We start from the raw sequence: 19,667 nt of genomic DNA, 5'->3' as shown, positions 1-19,667 counted from the left end.
ACATTTTCTTTGTTTTTCAATTATGACACTCATATATCATGAAAAAAATACAAACTTTTTAACCTAATTACTTCATCCATCAGAGCTACAAGCTAAACTCCGTTAAAAAAATAAAATTTGTATTATCAACAATATTACTGAATTTTAAAATATCCCTGAAGGTTTTTAGTGAATACCTGACCTATTCCCCCACAAAAAGAAAATGTTTCATAATAATTACCACACTGTAATAAAATCTCTATGCTGGAGAGATATAAAACCCCCTAAACAGAAGTCCAATCTCATGAAATATGTAAGACTAATTAGAATTGAAATATGGATAATTTATTCTATAAAATATTTCTATGTAAATAGCAAATAATCATTCAATTCAGTAAGTGTATATAATTTCTCAGACTTTTTGTCACATAGTACCAATTAAAACACTAGAGTGAATTATGTAATCATCACTTACATAAATCGACATGTGTATGTGTGTGTGTATACACACTTTACATCAAATGAGTAAGTAGAATCTTTTTATATGTTAAATCAAAGAATGCAAAGGAGCAATATAATAATGTCAGAGTATTTTTTTATTCCTTCCTTCATTCTTACAAAAAACAATAACAACTAAAAAACAAAAAATCAGAGTTTTGTTTTTCAAAATGGGCTCTCCGTATTACCGGCATAAGAATTACCCAGGGAGCAAGTTAAAATAGAATAACATAGATCCTTGGTCTAATAAATCAGCATCTTTAAGGCATTAGGAAGAAACATTAGGGGGAAAGAAGTTTCAATTCTCAGAATCTATAAGGTATAACAGTTCCTTTTCCTTACATGCTCTAACTGTATCAAATAACTGCTACCATGGCCTAGATACAGTAGCATCAGGCACTTGGCTTGCCCAGCTGTGACCTCAAGTTGGTCAACCAGTCTTTCAAAAAAGACCAAAATAAATGAAGAAATTCTCAGCTTAAAAGGAATTGAAAGCTACTTCCAAGATTCGAGACACAGGCAAATCTATTCTTGACACCAATGGACCTGTCACATTTCTTCTGTTCCAGATCAGTGTATTCAACCTTGACTGCGTGATAAAATCACATGGGAGCTTTAAACTTAGACCAGAGCCTAAAGAGTCTGATTTAATTGATCTGGGGCAGAGCCAGGGCATCTGTGCATTTTAAAGCACCCCAGGTGTTTTTAATGTGTCACCAGGTTTGAAAAGCACTGTTTTAGATCCTCCAGAAGGGATAAAGGGTTCAAGTGACAGGAGGAGAGTTAACACAATAGGAGGTATTTAGTTCTGAGTTAATCCACCACCGGGGGTAAATTCCTGTCCTCATTCTCTCTGAATTTATCAAATCACTGAGAAATTCTCCATTAGTGAGTGGTGGAGAGTTAGCAAAAACAGTAAGGAAAGGTAGACTCTTTCTTGGTGATTCTTGAACTAGAAGGAAATGTCTGATGTGTCAATAACAGACTGTAAGAGTTACTGGAAATATTTATGGAAGAATATTCATTCCTCAGCAGAAATGCCATGACTCATAAGTATTATATGTAAATAGGCCCACATGGGAAAATTATGGAAGAACTCCAAGTACATTCTAAATGAATTAACCTCTTGCAGGGCTCCAGGAACCTTTTCATATTTTGTCCCCCCCCCGCCCCACTGGCTTTAATTAAATCATCTGAGGAATGAAACACAGAGAGAAGCCTTGAATGATGGTAGAAACTGTGCAGACATCAAATATGGAGCTAACCACTTAATTTTTCTATGTAATGTTAGATAACCTAAATGGAAATAATTATAAAAATGAAAAATAGATCATGCCTTATTATATTTCCTGTATTTTTTAAGTTATAAAAGCCATGATACTCAGGTTAATTTAAGCATATTTATATGCATTCCACATGTCTATATAAAATATTTATAAAAATAACTCCTAAATATGATGCAGCATGCCAGAATAATAAACTCTAGGTTGGGATCTGAAGATGTTAGAAAAGTCACTTAATCTCTGATTAATTTGACTTTTGAAAAACCAGGATAGTGATTGTTCTTCTCTCCTTATAAAAGTTTTTAAAGATCGGTTGCAATGAGATTCAAAAACAAAAAACAAAACAAACAAAAAAACACACAATTCTGTAAACTGCAAAGTGTTTTATAATTATGGGGGATTTCTGTTTCTTTATTTATGACTGTATGGAGAAGACACTAAAATTTAGTGGATACTGTTGCTACTGATGCTCAGCTCTCCTTTGATGGATTCATTTTATCAGTGCTGGGACCCATCCTCCAGCTTCCCCACACTTTGCCGGTAAAGGTTCACGGTCCAGATCTTCAGAGGATTCCCTTTGGGCAAGGAAGCCACATTGCCAATGCTGAGTTAGAAATGCCTGGGAGTTTTTTGCTTCCCCTCCAATATCACCACATTGCTTAACCAATGACTGCTGTGGAAATACAAAGACCCAGCTCATTTGCTTGGAGGTCAGGTAAACCCTAAGAGTTAATATTATCATGTGGAGCTTCCCTCAGAATCAGACTGAGGCCGGGGCTTCCCTTGATGATGTACTCATCCTTGACTTCTTCCCTTTGTCTGTCCTGCTTCCCCACACTCTTACTGGTTGCTCCTGGGAGCACTCTCTTACTAAATCACTTGCACATAAGTCTTTGTCTCAGGATCTAATTCTTGGAGAAACTGACCTAAGACACTATTCAACACTTAAATGCTTACAGTTAGGAACACACAATCTAGTGCACAGACTCACAAATAACAAATGCTCTTGTTACACGTGCTATCAAAAAGCTTGTATGTGGATTAGAGGTAGGTTTGGTTTTCATCTTTTTCCACTCTGCCTGGTGCCTGAAGGGTAAAAGAAATCTCACTGAAAGAACAAGTCTAAGCCAAAGTCTACATGTGGAATTTAAAGTCTGCTGGAACCCTTTCCCATCCTGTCTCCCAGGGCATTCACTTATAAACTTCAAGTAGGAGGATTCTTCCCCTAGGGAGTGTGGACCAAGGGAGGGAGGGAGACAATCTTTGCTGACTATGGGGGTTTCCACAGATGGGCTACCTGGCCAAACACCAATTGACAAGCCCTGCCCATATACACAGAACTGCCAGTCAGCCTTTGAGTGCCTGAGCCTTCAAACCCAAAGCACACCAAGTATGTGCATATATTTGAGGAAAACCACTCACATGAAAACCGGGAGAAAAATAAAGACACAGGAACAAAAAAGCATAGAAAAGATTCGGAGAGAAAGCAGAGACAAAAAAGAGAGGACTAAAAACCTGAAACCCATATAAATATGTTGCATCCAAGATAAAAACAGGATAGTATATAAAGCAACACTGAGAGAACAAAAAAGAGCTCATGGAAATTAAAAACGTGATGCAGGCAATTTAATTGTTGGGTGCTTGCTATTTATCAAGTACTATTTGGGGAACTGGGGATACAGTAGACAGCAAAGCACATTTCCCACCCTTACGAATCCCAAACTCTAGTGGAGAGAGCCAAACATAAAGAATCTAATATACACAGAAGAGTTGACAGTGGTTGCTTTAGTGAGTGAGACCTGGGAGAGGAGCTGGGGAACATTTTGCTTTTTTCACTATAAGCATCAGACAGACACTCAACTGTTTAAAATGGACACAGATAACTTTGATAAAATAAAAATTAAACTAAGCACCCAAATGTTAATGTTCCACATATTCATTTATTCCTCTAGAAATATATATTTAACTATTTACTATTAGTCTAGCGTTTACTAAAAGTTGGGAAGGGGGAAAATATCCCTGTTCTAATGGGGTTTACATCCTAGTAAATATGTATGTGTGCATATAAATATGTATGAATGCATGTGTGTGTGTGTGTGTGTGATTTCTGTCTATCTAATTTCTGTGTTTATATGTAGATTACAGACAGATTTATAATATATTTTAGATGGCAACACAATAACACAGACAGACTGGGTAGTGTGAATAATATTTAAGATTGTGTGATCAGGAGAGTCCTCTCTAAAATGGTGACATTTTGATAGAGACCTGAATGAAAGGATGAAATGAAACATGCAAACACACTGAGGCTGAAATGCCTTTGATGTGTTAGGTAGAGAAGCACACTTCATGGCTGGGTATATAGAGTGGAGCTTGGGGAAGCAGAATTCTGGGTAGTAGGTATAGATTACAGAACTCTGGCACTGGGGCCTCACAGGAACTGAGAGAGTAAAGTTCCAGAATCGTGGGTCCCCAGGCAGCTGCTGTGGTTCAGAGGCAGATGAAAGAGTGTAATGCTGCCACTGGGAATAAGGTAAGTGTTCAGGGAAAGGCCAAAGGGAATCAGAAATTTTTGTATCATTAATATTACTATTAGGGTTGTCAGATTAGCAAATACAATTATAGATACTGCTGTTGCTGGGAATATAAAATGGTACAGCCACTCGAGTCAATAGTTTGGTAGTTTCTTTTAGAATTAAACATGTACTTACCATGGGATAGATACAGCATCTGCACTTTTGGGTACTTATTCCAAAGAAATGAAAACTTACATTCATGTAAATATTTTGTGCACGGGAACACCTGTGTGGCTCAGTCGGTTAAGTATCCGACTTTGGCTCAGGTTATGATCTTTGAGCTCATGTTGGGCTCTGTGCTGACAGCTCAGAGCCTGAAGCCTGCTTCAGATTCTGTGTCTCCCTCTCTCTCTCTGTCCTGCCCCTGCTCGCGCTCTGTCTCTCTCTCCCTCTCTCAAAAATAAACATTTAAGAAATTAAATAAATAAATATTTTGTGCACTGATGTTTAAAGTAGATCTATTTGTAACAGCCAAACATTGGAAATAACCCAAATGTCCTTCAGTGAGTTAATAAACTGTGTTACATTTATACCATGGAATACCACTCAGCAATAAAAATGTATGAATTACTGATACACGCAACAACTTGGATAGACCTCAAGGGAATTATGCTGAATGAAACAGTTAATCTCAAAATGTTTTCCAGTTACATATTTACCTAAGTGAAAAACACAGATTTTTTTTAGCATTCTGAGTAAAAATAACTGCTTTTCTGTTTTAGCAACTTTATGTTTTAGCTCCTCCACGTGGTAAAAAAAAAATGATGAGAGTATAAGTATCAGACTGATTTTGCTTTATACATATAGATTCAAAGTATCATTCTTCAGTGTGGCAAAGAGCAAGACAGAGATTGGACGCAAGTCTGTGCCAAGTGGTAATGGTTGGAGGCATTTTTTCTTTAAGTATTTAAATTGTTATTTATTTTTCTTCATAGTCACAAATAGACAACATTAATCTCAGTACATTATTATTATTTTTTTTTAGGAAAGATCAGGCATTAGACTTTACATAAGTGCCTGTCTTCCACAATTGTGTGCTTGTGCTTTGAAACTCTACAACAAAATATTTCCATTTAATTATGAATAAACATTGATATTTTAATACTAATGCATGTTCACTACAGGGAATTTAGAAACTACAGAAAAATATATCAATGCAATAAGCATCAACTTTTATCTCATAACCAAGAGGTATTATTATTGAAAATATGGTGTGCTATCTTTCAAATTCATGTTACAATGACAGTAGTAAGCAGATTAGACAAACATGAAAACAAGAAAAGGGGCACCTGGTGGCTCAGTCGGTTAAACATCCGACTTCGGCTCAGGTCATGATCTCATGGTTTGTGAGTTCAAGCCCTGCATCGGGCTCTGTGCTGACAGCTTGGAGCCTGGAGCCTGCTTCAGATTCTGTGTCTCCTCTCTCTCTCTCTCTCTCTGCCCTCCCCTGCTTGCTTTCTCTCTCTCTCTCCCTCTCAAAAAATAAACATTTAAAAAATAAAAAAAAGAAAACAAAAAAAAACCTTTTAAATTACTATATATGACTGGTTTATTTATTTATTTATTGGGCATTATTGTGTACGTGTGCATTTAAATTTTGACTACGAGCTGAGTTATTAAAAGAGTTGAGATTAAAACATTAAATATTACTAAGTAATATGGACAGATAAGAAAGACATAAAACACAAAAGGGGCATTTAGAATATATCAGACTGTAGAGAAGTCAGATGATCTAAAAATGTTTTATGTATTCTTAGTCTATATATTGAAAGGTATGGCTACATGGCATGTATCTTCCACAAACTATAAAATATCTTTAAAAACGTTTCTATAAATACTTTGACAAATACAAAGCACATTTTTGAAAATATAAAGCTAATTGTTCTTTCCCATATAACATCTCTCTGTTCAATGCATTTGGATACTTAGATATACTCACAAAAAGTATTTTAAAAACAAAATTAAAAACAACTTTGTTGAAATTAAAAACAAAAATGTCATCGAACTATTATATAGAAAATATTTATAGACTTCTTACATTAAAATGCTATTAAGATATTTCATATTTGGCTTAATTTCCAAAAGCCTCACAACTATTTTTTAATTAATTAAAATGATATAGACCTCTCTTTTAAACTAATCTCAAGTGATGTCTGTATTCATTTCTTCCAGTTCATTCATTGTATTCCATTATACCTACAATAAACATTTTGCAAAAACGTGTGAAAGTTTGAGGACTGCATCTTCATTTTCAAATATTATTTGTAGTTGGTTTATTTCATGTGAAAACTTCAGTTTTATGACTTGCTTTTTTACCAGTAGAGAGCAGTGTTGCACACCACAGACTCATTTATAATATGTTTTACTTGCTTCCCCAAATGTTTTTAAGATCACTCTATGAATAATGCAGGTTTTTTTAAAATGTCAGATAAGTAACAATTGAAATAATTAACTAAAGAGTTATAAATCTAATTGCTATGAAATTTGACACTATTTAACATATGAAAGAGCTAATTTATAACAAAATATATGAAATACATGTTTTATATCAAATTCAAAATATGCCCATTTTATATAGATAATATGTTCTCTATATAACTAATTTTAAAATATTAAGGGAAAATAATGTCTACTTCTTACATCATGAAATATTTGTCTAACATTAAGGTTAATAAATAATTGGTGGATAATGACCAATGGATATTCTAAACGTAGAAAAAATAATTGGGCATGTTTCTATCTTTATAACCAAGGTTGCAGAGTTTCAAAGGGATAGGGTTAATTTTCTGGGCCTTAACGTGACTGGACATGTGTAAAAGAAATACCAAAAGCCAAACAAACAAACAAACAAACAAACAAAAAACAGTATTTAAACCTTCTAGCTACTCAACCGCACCCAGGAGATAAGCCATAGGAGTAAGCCAATTTAATTTTATATTCGTTATTTGGCTGACTTGCTGTGTCACAGTGCCAAGTAATGCAAGAAAAAAAAAATTTAAAAGCATATCATAACAGTCAATTGCTAACAAAAGGTCAGAATCAATCAGATTTAAACCTATTACTTAATCACCAAAACCATAATCCTGAAAAAAAATTAAAATAGATCCACCAGAAAGAAAGGTTATCCTTTAAACTAAATACTCTGAAGGTTGTCTTTTAAAGGAGAGCCAGGAAATTTATACACACACACACACACACACACACACACACACACACACACACATCTGATTTGACGTTTATTTATTTTTTTGGGACAGAGAGAGACAGAGCATGAACAGGGGAGGGGCAGAGAGAGAGGGAGACACAGAATCAGAAACAGGCTCCAGGCTCTGAGCTGTCAGCACAGAGCCGGATGCGGGGCTCGAACTCACGGACTGCGAGATCGTGACCTGGCTGAAGTCAGACGCTTAACCGACTGCGCCACCCAGGCGCCCCCACACACATCTGATTTGATCTTGGGTTTCTCATTTTATTGTAGCAACTTTCTATTAAATTACATCTGTTCTTCTTTTATGTGGTATAGAAGGTATTATTTTCATAGGCTTTTGCTTTTAAAATAAGAGTTCTAAGTTGAAGCCAAAACAAACCTACTGGGTACAACAAGAAAGTGTGCTCATCGTCAGTGTCCGAGGGTTTCCCAAATTGAACTTGGAATCGCATGGGCACAAGGAGCAGCATTGAATTTTTGTCCTGTCCCAGAGGCTCCTCCCCTGTCAAACTTCCTTCATATCTAAGAAATGAGACAGGGAGAGTGAAGGACAGGGCATTCACTTGAATTTTGTTATAAACAGAAGTATTACAGGTGCACTGGGTGGCTTAGTGGGTTAAGCATCTGACTTTGGCTCAAGTCATGATCTCACGGCTTGAGGGTTCAAGTCCTGCGTTGGGCTCTGTGCTGACAGCTCAGAAACCTGGAGCCTGCTTCAGATTCTGTGTCTCCCTCTCTCTGCCCCTCCCCCACTCGCGCGCCCGCGCGCGCGCGCGTGTGTGTGTGTGTGTGTGCGCGCGCGCCTCTCTCTCAAAAATAAACATTAAAAAATTATAAACAAGCAAAAAGCAAATATTACAAAAATAAACCAATTTATACAGAGAACCAAAAGCATGGGCTTTGGAGCCAGACAGACTTCACAATCTATTTTCTTATCAAGATCCACTCTAATGTGGACTGGACTGTGTGTTGTTGTGGACTGTTGAGATATTATCATTCCACTCCCATTATTTTAGAGATGTGAAACTGAGGACCAGGAAATTGAAGGTCAGGGCAGGAAGGTCTCAAGGTCAGGAAGCTTGTTAGGTAGCAGAGATGGGGCTAGGATTCCAGCCATTCTAATTTTCAGACACATACTCTCTATTTTTGCTACCTTAAATAAGACAGAAATAGAATGAAAGATAATATAGTACACTGGGTATATATTACTCGTTTATGCCACATCCATTTGGCTAATTAAAATTTATGTTATATGTTCTTTCTACTGTGAAGTATGCTTCAAATCTAAAGGAGTCAAAAGAATATTTGACGTAACCTGAATTTCCAATATCATTTATTTCCTGAGACGCTCAGAGCCTCAGTTTGGTCATTCATAAAATGGGGATAAACTCAGTGTTTGTGTGAGAATTAAATGAGGTAATGCAACCAGTGACTGGCACAGAATGAATATTCACTGAATTTATGCTTAGAAATGAAAATAAAATAGCAAAATGGCCACAACAAGCAAATATAAAGAGTCAACCCACTCACAATGGGCTATGAAGCAAGAAAAAAAAAAAAGCCTGTTTTAAATCACTCATATTTGTGGTTTGGTTCTTGAAGCTGCTACATACAATTCTTAGCAGAGCATAAACAGGTGTATCTTTTTTCTAAAAAAAATTTTGGGTTATTTTCAAACATTTGTTCTTCTTCATTCTTACTGTAATTTAATTTAATTGTAATTTTCATTGCAATTTAATCAATTATATAAAACTTGAGACAAGTGTGATTTTTAAAGTATCTATACATGATATGCCTGTTTGTGGATGCTTTATCAGTGTTTACACTGTTTTCAGGAAGGCGAAGTATTTTTCTTGCTAAATATATTCCTAGTTGCTTTATAGTTTTGGGTAAAAAAGGTTTTTAAAATTGAATTTTTAACAAGTTATTGTTACTATAGGAAATACCCTGTATCCAGTCAGTTTACCAAATTATCTTCTTAAGCACAGTTTTATTTACTTATTTTTTTAATTTGAGTGTACTGTAATATAATTACCAATAAAGAGAAATACATTTCCTTTTCTTTCTCAATATTGTTACCAATTATGTCTTTTCCCTTGCTTATAAAAAATATAGAATAACAGTGGTAGTAAGTATTCATTTCTTATTCTTAATCTTCATGGAACTTACTTAAGATTTTGGCAATATATTACACTCCTTATTATTCTACTTCAGGTTTAAACTTTGACCAAGTAATTGCCCCAGGTCTGCTTGTGTCCCTGAACTCTTTCCAGAAAGAATATATTTATCTGGAAAAGCCCCTAGTACTTCAAGAATCCTCATGTCTTTCCTGAGCTAAATTTATCTCTTTCTCTCCCTTTTGGGGGGGGCAAAAAGCTTTAAAAGCTGTAGTACCCCTCCTATCTTGGGGAATAGTGTTCCCAATCCTTCCCCTCTAAACAACTGTATTGTTATTATTATCATTATCATTTCTATATCCTAAACCATTTCAAAAATATTTGTTGTGCATCATCTATATGTCAGGTACTGTTCTAGAGCAGGAGCACAGCAGTGAACAAAACGGACCACTACCCCTGACCTAGTAAAGACTATGCCCTTATTTGAAATGATCAGAGAGGGTGCCTGGGTTTTCCCAAAGGTCCTTTCATTCCACTCTCCCTAGAGCACCATTATTTGAGTGCAATCAAAATAGACCGCAACAAGAAATCTTCCAAATATACGGTAACTATTCCAGTGGAGTTTTCTGGCTGTGAGTGACCAGTTTGCTTTAAAATCTTAAGCCATTTTGGAGAAGACCTCATCCCAAGCTGTGCGCAGAACTTCTCCTTCACACTTGAATATCACAGAAAATGACTTATCACATTAGGAGATCTTACTACTCAAATTGCTGTCCTCATTTCTTTAGAAAGGGAAGAAAATCTACTTTTCCGATCTTGATAGGTTGTGCATAGTTCTTCTGCATGAAAAATGAGTGTGTGCTAACGGCACTCCTGAAATGCAGATGTATTTATTTCTTTTAGCAGACTTTCTGTCAATGATTAATATGGCCTGGTTAATTTTGCGAGGCCCTTCTGTGTGCGGAACTTTCATTAGTGTGCTATACTTGTCTAAGCAAAGACTGGATCCTGCGCCCTGGGGTTTTATCTCCTAGATGTAAAGAGTCAAACACATGCAAGGAAAGACCAAACAAAACAAACAAACAAAAGAGAAAAAACAAACCAAACAACAAACAAAACTCTGAGATCTGGAACAGATTGCAACAAGCTTAATGTCAGTGATTATGAATGTACTGTTCTCTTCATTTTCATCAGGTCCCCCCAGAAGCACTAGTGAGAGCAAACCTTCTTCTATTGAACAGCGGCTTATGGAAGATCTGCTATATGCCCAGTACCTGGATACAGTGATGAACAGAAAACTCAAAGATCTCTGTGGAGGTGGTTTGGTGGAATCATGCTAAGGGGTTTGAGTCGGGAACATAAGGTTTGAATTCTGACCCTACCTCTTGATAGGTCTATGAATCTTAACATTGCGGGACAGCAGCTTCTTCTCTTGTAAAATGTAGATAAATATCCCTATACTTATAATTGGGTTGTGTGCAAAACTTGCATGCTTCAAGTGCCTGACACATAGTGGACATTCAAGAAATATTTGCTTGCATTTGATAACTGCTACTAAGTGATGCACAGGTGTTTATTTGGTTCTAGACCCTAGAATAATGCTAGGAAAACAGGATTTGTGACTCTGATTCTTTTCAACAGGCTCAGGGTTGCTTTTTGGGTTTTGTTTTTTGTTTTTTGTTTTTTTGTTTTTTTATACTTTCATAGATTCAACATAAGTCTATGAACAGGGCTTAGACAAATCTTCTGGGAACTGGTGACTCTGACTAATTAAGTGAAAGAGGAGGAAACACAGAGGCAGGAAGCACCCAACAAGGGCAGGGTCCTGGCAATTCCTACAGTGGAGCAAAGGAGGAAGCGGGTCACTGCTTTTCCGTGATCAGTGGAGTCCACCTACATTAAGGAGTCTGCCTTGCAATCAGATGCTGATATTAGGACATAATGCCGTTTCGGGTCACTTGCTAACAGCCTAATTCTTTCCTTACCGATTATAAAAATCAACAGCTATTCTGTTTCCACTACCACAACTCATTCTTCACGCTCTTGGTACCGTTAGGCCAATCCTGTGTACTTCCAACTTCAATTTGATAATTTTGTTTACTTTTTTTAAGTCCATGGCTTTTTTTTCTTTTTAAAAACAACTTTATTTAGATTTTTTTCTTGATACTTGAAACCAATTATCACTAACTAGCACCACTTAGTCTTCACTGTAATGCTTAATTGGCTTTGTTTCAATTCTGCTATATGAGGATTTTCTTTGATTTTCTTTGGCCTTTTAAAAAAAATCAATCATCCCATATTCTTGAGCAGCTTTTGAGAGCATTTTTCAGCTGCCCTTTGAAAGTTCTAATCCTGGTATTAACACAGACCTTTATGTCCTTATTGGACTACTTCTAAAAATTTAATGACCTCATTAGTGACTATATTCCAAATTATATATAAAAAAACCTTCCATTTACACATACAGAATCATATTGCAATATATTACTTGTATCAAAAAGAATTATACATTCCTATTTCCCATGATACATTTGAGTAATACATCAAATACTTAAACTTGCTATTTTTAGACTGCTGGACTGGTATTTCAGATGAACCTCAACTTCATATGCACTTTATTATTAATGTGACTAAAGTTTAAAGTAACCTACTTATTTTTAACAGATTCTTAAACATTTTGTGACATGCCAATTCAATCCTCGCCCATCAGGCTTAATATAAAATACATACACTGACTCGGTCCTATGATTAAGTTGTTTCCATTTAAATGTGATACATGCTATTAAAATGCACAAATTTAAGTTAAGTATGGGCAAGGAGATGAAACTGTTAGAATCAAGGTACTCATCTGTCTCTCATTTCAGGGCTAATTAAGTATAAATGTCAATATTATATATGTCCACAGAAATATGGATGCTGCTACAAGTAGGAATTAGGACACAATGGCATTCTCTCTTTGCTCCATAATTTACAGTCTGTTACCAAATATTCAAGTTGAAACAAGTGTATAAACCCAGGGAGCTTCACTCTGTAAAACCATAATAAGCATCATAATGGAATTTTACTGAAGATTCTGAGAATTACTGCCATTTTAACATGGTTAATTCTTTATCTGAAGGTAGACAACAGTTCATACGGCACAGAGCTTGGGGAGGGCCGTTATTAAGTCCTTGATGACATCTCATCGGAGCTAGAGGAACTTCAGTCCCTAGAATCCCATCTGTCAAGCTTTGCCGATAGAAAACCTGTGAGCGGCCCGCAGGAAGGAATGCAAAGTGGATGGATGATAGGGAAAAGGCCGGGAGAAGGGCAAGTAACTCACTCTTATTCTCTCAGTCTTGTGAGCCTCTCTGCAGACAGTACTTGTGGCTTGCTGCTATCAAAACACTTCCTGGAAGAGGGAAGAAGCTCAGGTGGTGGATGATTCTTCTCCACTTGGAGTGAACGTTCAGTTTGTTGTTAGCATAGCGAACTTCCCAACTTACCATATACATCATTTATAAAATACAAATCCTCATGTAAATACATACCAAAGTCGAGAAGCTTTATTCCTCAAAAATTGACTGTTTACTGAACGACAAGATCAAACTATTCTGCAGAGTGACAAAGTGCTTAAGAAGAATCTATAGACTCATGGAGATTAAGATTTTATCTTAGCTCTACTGTTACGAAGTTGCTTTGGTCAATGTATTTTTACATCCCCAAGTCTGTTAGTCTTTATAAAAAAAAGTGGTGGTGATATTTCTATATAAAGTCATTCAGAGAACTGCTTAAGATAATGAGACAATACCATTTAATACAGTACTTCTTATTTAATAATTTAGTATTCGATAGATTTGTCTCACTTAATCAAGTAAGAGAACTAAAACTCTTTTATAATTAAAGCCAAAGAATCTCCTTGAAATTAAATTTTTCCATATGATCCAAGTATATTATAAAAAATACCAATGATCAATTAGTTTCTGGCTTTTTCTTCTACTTTGAAACTATATAAATAGAAGTGAAAAGGAAAAGGTATTCATCATACTAATTCCCCCAATGATTTTAATGTTCCATTATGATTCCAGGGATTTAATAAGTGGGGACCTGAAATTAAAAAGGGACTATGAAATGTATGCATATGTTAGCAATTATACCCATGACACTATAGTTCAAATAAAAACCACAAGAAAGGATTGGATAAGTAAGGTACTATTTATCAAATGTTAGAGATTAAAATTTGTAGGAAACATTGCATTAAAACTTCATTAGGTGCTAAGTATATTGCATGTGATCTTTTCCCAGAAACTTTTTTTCTAAATTTAATTAAGTAAACAATTTGATAAGTTAGGATAATTATATCTGCTGTTAAATTAAGTACTGTATGTGTACCATGTAAGTGTGTGGTGGTCTCATTAATGAGGTCATGCAGTTGGTCAATCATATGGTACAAAAGAAGTTAGTCTGAAGTCACCTCAGAAGCAACACTGGTTCAGTGACTCTAAATTGGTTAAAGTCTGAAACATAATCCCGTTAAATGATCCAGTTTATGAAGGTCAAGGCACAAGCATTCAGGACATATATCATACAAATGACATCGATGTCTACATTTTATATGTTCTAAGTTCAATATATAGATGTATTGATTTGGGGCCAAATATTTAACATACTGATTATAATTTTCTTTTTTTTTAATTTTTTTTAATGTTTATTTATTTTTGAGACAGAGAGAGACAGAGCATGAACGGGGGAGGGGCAGAGAGAGAGGGAGACACAGAATCGGAAGCAGGCTCCAGGCTCTGAGCCATCAGCACAGAGCCGATGCGGGACTCAAACCCACGGACCACAAGATCGTGACCTGAGCTGAAGTCGGACGCTTAACCAACTGAGCCACCCAGGCGCCCCTATAATTTTCTATATGAATAGAATTGTATGCTGATAATTCCAGTTAGCCTAGAATAGCACATATGCACCCAATGGGTGAATCAGGTACAGGCCATATCCAAAGATTTGGCATGCTACGTCTATTTGTTTGAGAATATTTATTGACAGCAAGATAACTATCTCACAAGAGCATCTGTTCCTACAGTGATCATTCTGTATATTATAATATTCTTCTTTGTATGGAGCTATTTTGAGGACAATGACAATGAAGCAGAAGCTAGAATACTTAAAGAATGAAGGACTGACCTGGGGATTGTAGATGACTTCAAACAGAAGAGGATAACTGGCACAGTTTGATAACATAAGACTCAAAACTAGGAGATTTTAGGGAGAAAGAAGAGAGAAGGCCAGTCAATTGACCTGCCAGGCCAGGTGTTCTGGGGAGAGCTGTGTGCAGAAAACATTCAGCACTTGCAGAAAGTGTTCAAGGCTGGGAAGGGCAACTGGATTTAGTGTCTTCAGAAGAGAACTGGTTTTCCTTGGAGAAAGAAGCAGCAAAGTTCAGAGGAGAGGTGGAAGATACAGAGGTGATTGATCAAAGGTGACGACTGATCTTGGGTCCCCAGGGACATAGTTCCTTCTTCAAAACAAAACCAAACCACAGTGTTTTCTTTTCACTGATTTAAAAATCATTCCAGTATGTCCCCAAATGTATTTAAAGTGGCTTATGAAGAGTCATAAAAGAGAGGAAGATAAAATAAAATAGAAAAATGAAGCAAAAGGAAAATAAAAGCAAGAATATAGAGCAGAAATAGGTTTGTAGTCAAAAGCCATGGAATCCTATAAATTTGCTAGAGGTAGGTCATAAAGTAGGCTACAAGTTCTTCAGCAGCAGCACAAAGAAACACAACCCCTTAACTATATGATTAACAGCTGACAAGGTAAAATAAAGTGCTTCATAAACATGATAGGACCTTGACATGCAAGTGAATTAATATGTGATTTCATTGGCTAAAATGTTTGACAGTTTGTTAAATTTCAAATAGCCCACTAGATATTTGTTTTATTTTTACAGTAACTACAAATATGAAAACCAGCTTCACAGTTATTATTGACTTTATTTCAGCCTATCATATGCTCTGCTATTTTCAAGTACTTTGGAGAAATACTTGTCACGCTCAATCAAAATGGGATCAAACATTAGCCAGGTTTGCCTTCACATTCTGTCCTACACAGCTGCCTGTCTCAATAACTTTCTTTATAACTATTATGTCAACATTTAATTTACTGAACCATGAAATAATTCTTGGGTGTGAAATGCACTTCGAGGCATCGTAGGGCATATATATCACATAGGCAACTCAAACCCTGCTTTAAAAATGATTCTCCTTAGTATAGTTCCCATCTCCACTAGACCCACTGAACTTTTAAAAGTCCCAATGAGTTTCTATAGTCAAGTTTTTCAAATTGAGAATATACGAATCATGACATCTTATCAGTTTTCTTTTTCAGACAATGCATTCTTTTTAGAGCTTTCCTTATCTCCACATTGTTAATGCTGGGAGTTGGAAGTCATGGCATTCCCTTCTATAGTACAGAGTAGTGACAGCTGAATTATTTCTGCTACTTAGCTCTCTTAAGAATCTTGTTAGTATTACTTTGAGACATTCCATAGTACCAAGTCAAGAGTGGTAATTACCAGGAAAAAATAATGTGTTGGGCAAATTATGATAAACTTTTTTAAAGACTTGTTAAGGCTTTATTTTAATAAGCGTATGTTAACATAAAATTAAATCCAAAGAGGTTAGGATATAGGTAAATATAGATTTCTGAGAATCAATGTAAATGTATTTATGTATTACTAAGACTATACAATATTGTAAAAATAAACATGATAATAGCATTACTAATTCAGGGATTCATAAGGCATTAGATAGATAACTGTGCTCTCAGTCGCTTGTAGAAAGAATTCAGTGAGTAGTAGTATATTCAAAGCCCATGGTAGTTGTGTTCATGTCTAGTAATATTTACATGAAAAGGAGACTTTCTAGGAAAACTCCATTAGAGTACCCTTTAAAAGCTACTTCAAGCTATGCTCCACTGGCATTTTGAAATACTCAAAGATTAAATGAAATTCTTATAGCTGGCTAGAAAGCTCAGAGAAAGGGGCACTTTCTTTTTCTTCAATTTTTAAAGAAATGTTTACTTATTTTTCAGAGAGAGTGTGCAAGTGAGGAAGGGACAGAGAGAGACAGAGACACAGAATCTGAAGCAGGCTCCAGGCTCTGAGCTGTCAGCACAGAGCCCAACATGGGGCTTGAACTCATGAACCGCAAGATCATGACCTGAACTAAAGTCAGATGCTCAACCAACTGAGCCACCCAGGCACCCTGAAAGGGACAATTTCTAACATGTATCAGCCTTCTACTATGTGTCACACACTATAGAAATTGTTTCAAATATATCTCATTTAAGAGTAACAGAAATATCAGAAAATGTTTTGTAAGTTTGTAGGGGCTCCTGGGTGGCTCAACCGGTTAAGTGGCTGCCTTGATTTCGGCTCAGGTCATGATCCCACAGATGTGAGTTTGAGACCCCACCCGCCCCACATCCGGCTCTGTGCTGACAGCACAGAGCCTGCTTCAGGCTTCAGATAGATCTTCTGTCTATCTATCAGATAGATCTCCCTCTCTCTGCCCTTCCCCAGCTCTCTCTCTCTCCCATTCTTTTTCTCAAACATAAACATTAAAAAAAAAAAAATTGTCTTGCCAGCTATGAGACAATCATAGCAAATTAAATATCTAATTGAACACCTCCTTCCATGGCCATCAGATACAGCTTTCTCCTCTCTCTCTGTCTCCCTCTCTCTCTCCCTCTCTCTCTCTCTCCCTCTCTCTCTCTCTCTCCCTCTTTTCAATGGAACTGGCCCAGTATAACTATCCATCCTCACCACTAGCATCCTTATCAACCAAAGACTCCCACAATTGCTTCTTACCAAGCCAGGGTTTTCCTAAGTACTAGAATTCTAAAAAATACATCAGTAGGCTGTCTATGAAATCAGTGGAAATGAGTAACAAATGTACTTTCTGAACAAAATGAAGTTTATAAGTTGAGGGATAGAAAATAGAAAATATGGCTCTGCGAAACATGGTACACACACATGGGGGACACAAAGAGTGTTCAAATTTGGAAATGGCAGCCTGGGAGAAGAGTAGAAACAGCCTACTGGTAGATATGTTCTGGAAGAAGGCAGTGACAAAGGGACATTTGTCCTTTTCTGTTCTGGCAATTTCCCAGAAATAAATTGCTAGAAGCTACTTATAAGAAGAGCAGAAGACTGTTAAGTGAAAAGACACAGGGCCATCTTTTGTCTAACAGAACAAAATAAGGCACAGAAAGGTCTTTAACAGAAGACATTCTCTACTTATATAAAGATAAAGAGCCTAAAGTTCTAATACCTGAGGGCATGCTGTAGTGATAAGAAGCTCATGCTCTAAAATCATGTTGTCTAAACATGAAAACTCTACTATTAACTGTGCAAACACAGGAAGATATTAAATTTCTCTAAATCTCAGTTTCCTCATTTGTAAAATGGGGACCATCATAATAACCAAAGTAGGTAAGTATATAAAAGGCTATTATAACTACATTACCTACCTCAGAGGATTGCCATGACAATCCTCTGACAGAATATGTGCCTGACAGTCATCAATGCCAGTAGGGTTATTATTGCTAAATATAATGAGTTGAGCAGTCAGCATATACCAAGGACCAATCACTAACACTTACTTAGAGGATGTGAACTTAAGAAAGGAGAAGTTGCGGGTGTCTGGGTGGCTCAATAGGTTAAGCATCTGCCTCTTGGTTTTGGTGCAGGTCACGATCTCATGGTTTGTGAGTTTGAGCCCTGCATCCAGCTCCACGATGACAACACAGACCTTACTTGGGATTTTCTCTCTCTCTCTCTCTCTCCCCCCCCACCCCCTTCTCCTGCTTGCACATGCTCTCTCTCTCTCTCTCAAAATAAATAAACTAATTAAAAAATAAGAAAAAGGAAACTGGGAAAGACAGATGTCCCCAATGAGGGAATGTTGAAAAGAAAAAGGAGGAAAACAAGGAATTGCTAAGGCAAACTACTATATAATTTGTAAGTCTGGCTAATCATAGATGGCTATTCAGAAAACCTTGATGGTAATACGTCTACACTATGCAAATGTCCAAGAACAGCTTAAGAGAAGTATTTCCATTGCACTGGAAAGTTACTCCTTATGTTAGCACAATTTTATTTTAAGATCTTTCTTCCCCAAAGATTTCTTTACCCAGGTATCACCAGTACAGTAGATTACTCAGATACTGAAATTTTCTTTCTGGTCTCCTAAATCATCACCTTTGGATGATTTTGATGCTTATTATCACTGTCACAGCTGGTGTGCAAGAGCAGAGAACTGAAACTAAAGCCACTCGATTTTGCTGCTTATTATTAGCTTCCTATAAAGATTGGTAGGGAGGATGATGAACACTACTGATTAAAAGAGGCTTTATCTGTGTGCTTCATTTGTTTTGCTATTTGCCCCCTCCAATACAAAGAAAATACCCTTAACTTTCCCATGCTTCTTAAGTACACTACAGTATAAATGCAGGTTTCTGGGCTCACTCTAGATTAAAGCAGAATAAGTGGACAGGGAATCTGCATTTTTAACAAACACACCAGTTTAAGAAACACTGATCCATTCTAATTAAGCCCAAGTAAGATTAAAACTGCATATTCAGTGAGAATATCTCTTTGTGCCCCCAAATAACTATGGTACCTCTTAATCTGACCAACATTATGCATGTCCAATTTACAAAAATGGCAATTTGTATTAGGATAGTGCAGAAAGGGAATGAAAAGATTCAAAAAAAAAAAAAAAAAAAAGATTGGGCTAAGAAGGCACCAAGTAGCTTCATTTCCATTGATTAAGAATCTACCACTCTCAAAAGCAACTTTGTCTTTTTGATAAACTTCTATGCAGAAGGTTCCTTTAATGTAAAATTCAAAATAAAATTGTATATGGGGGAGCCTGGGTGGCTCAGTCAGTTGGGCGTCCTACTTCTGCTCAGTTCATGATCTCACCACTCGTGAGTTTGAGCCCTGGGTCTGGCT

At 36.4% G+C, this 19,667-nt stretch overlaps 1 protein-coding gene across 14 annotated transcripts in view; it reads right to left on the bottom strand.

The window, feature by feature from the left end:
• The window catches only part of GULP1 (GULP PTB domain containing engulfment adaptor 1), a 271,761-nt gene that overhangs the window by 56,187 nt on the left and 195,907 nt on the right, over positions 1-19,667 (bottom strand). The gene's annotated exons all lie outside the window — the stretch shown is intronic.

The sequence above is a fragment of the Herpailurus yagouaroundi genome, unplaced genomic scaffold (genome assembly GCF_014898765.1).
Source record: "Herpailurus yagouaroundi ecotype Mexico unplaced genomic scaffold, PumYag 140, whole genome shotgun sequence".
NCBI lineage: Eukaryota > Metazoa > Chordata > Mammalia > Carnivora > Felidae > Herpailurus > Herpailurus yagouaroundi.
Note: the sequence above shows the minus strand (reverse complement) of the source record. Positions and strands in the feature narration are given on the sequence as shown.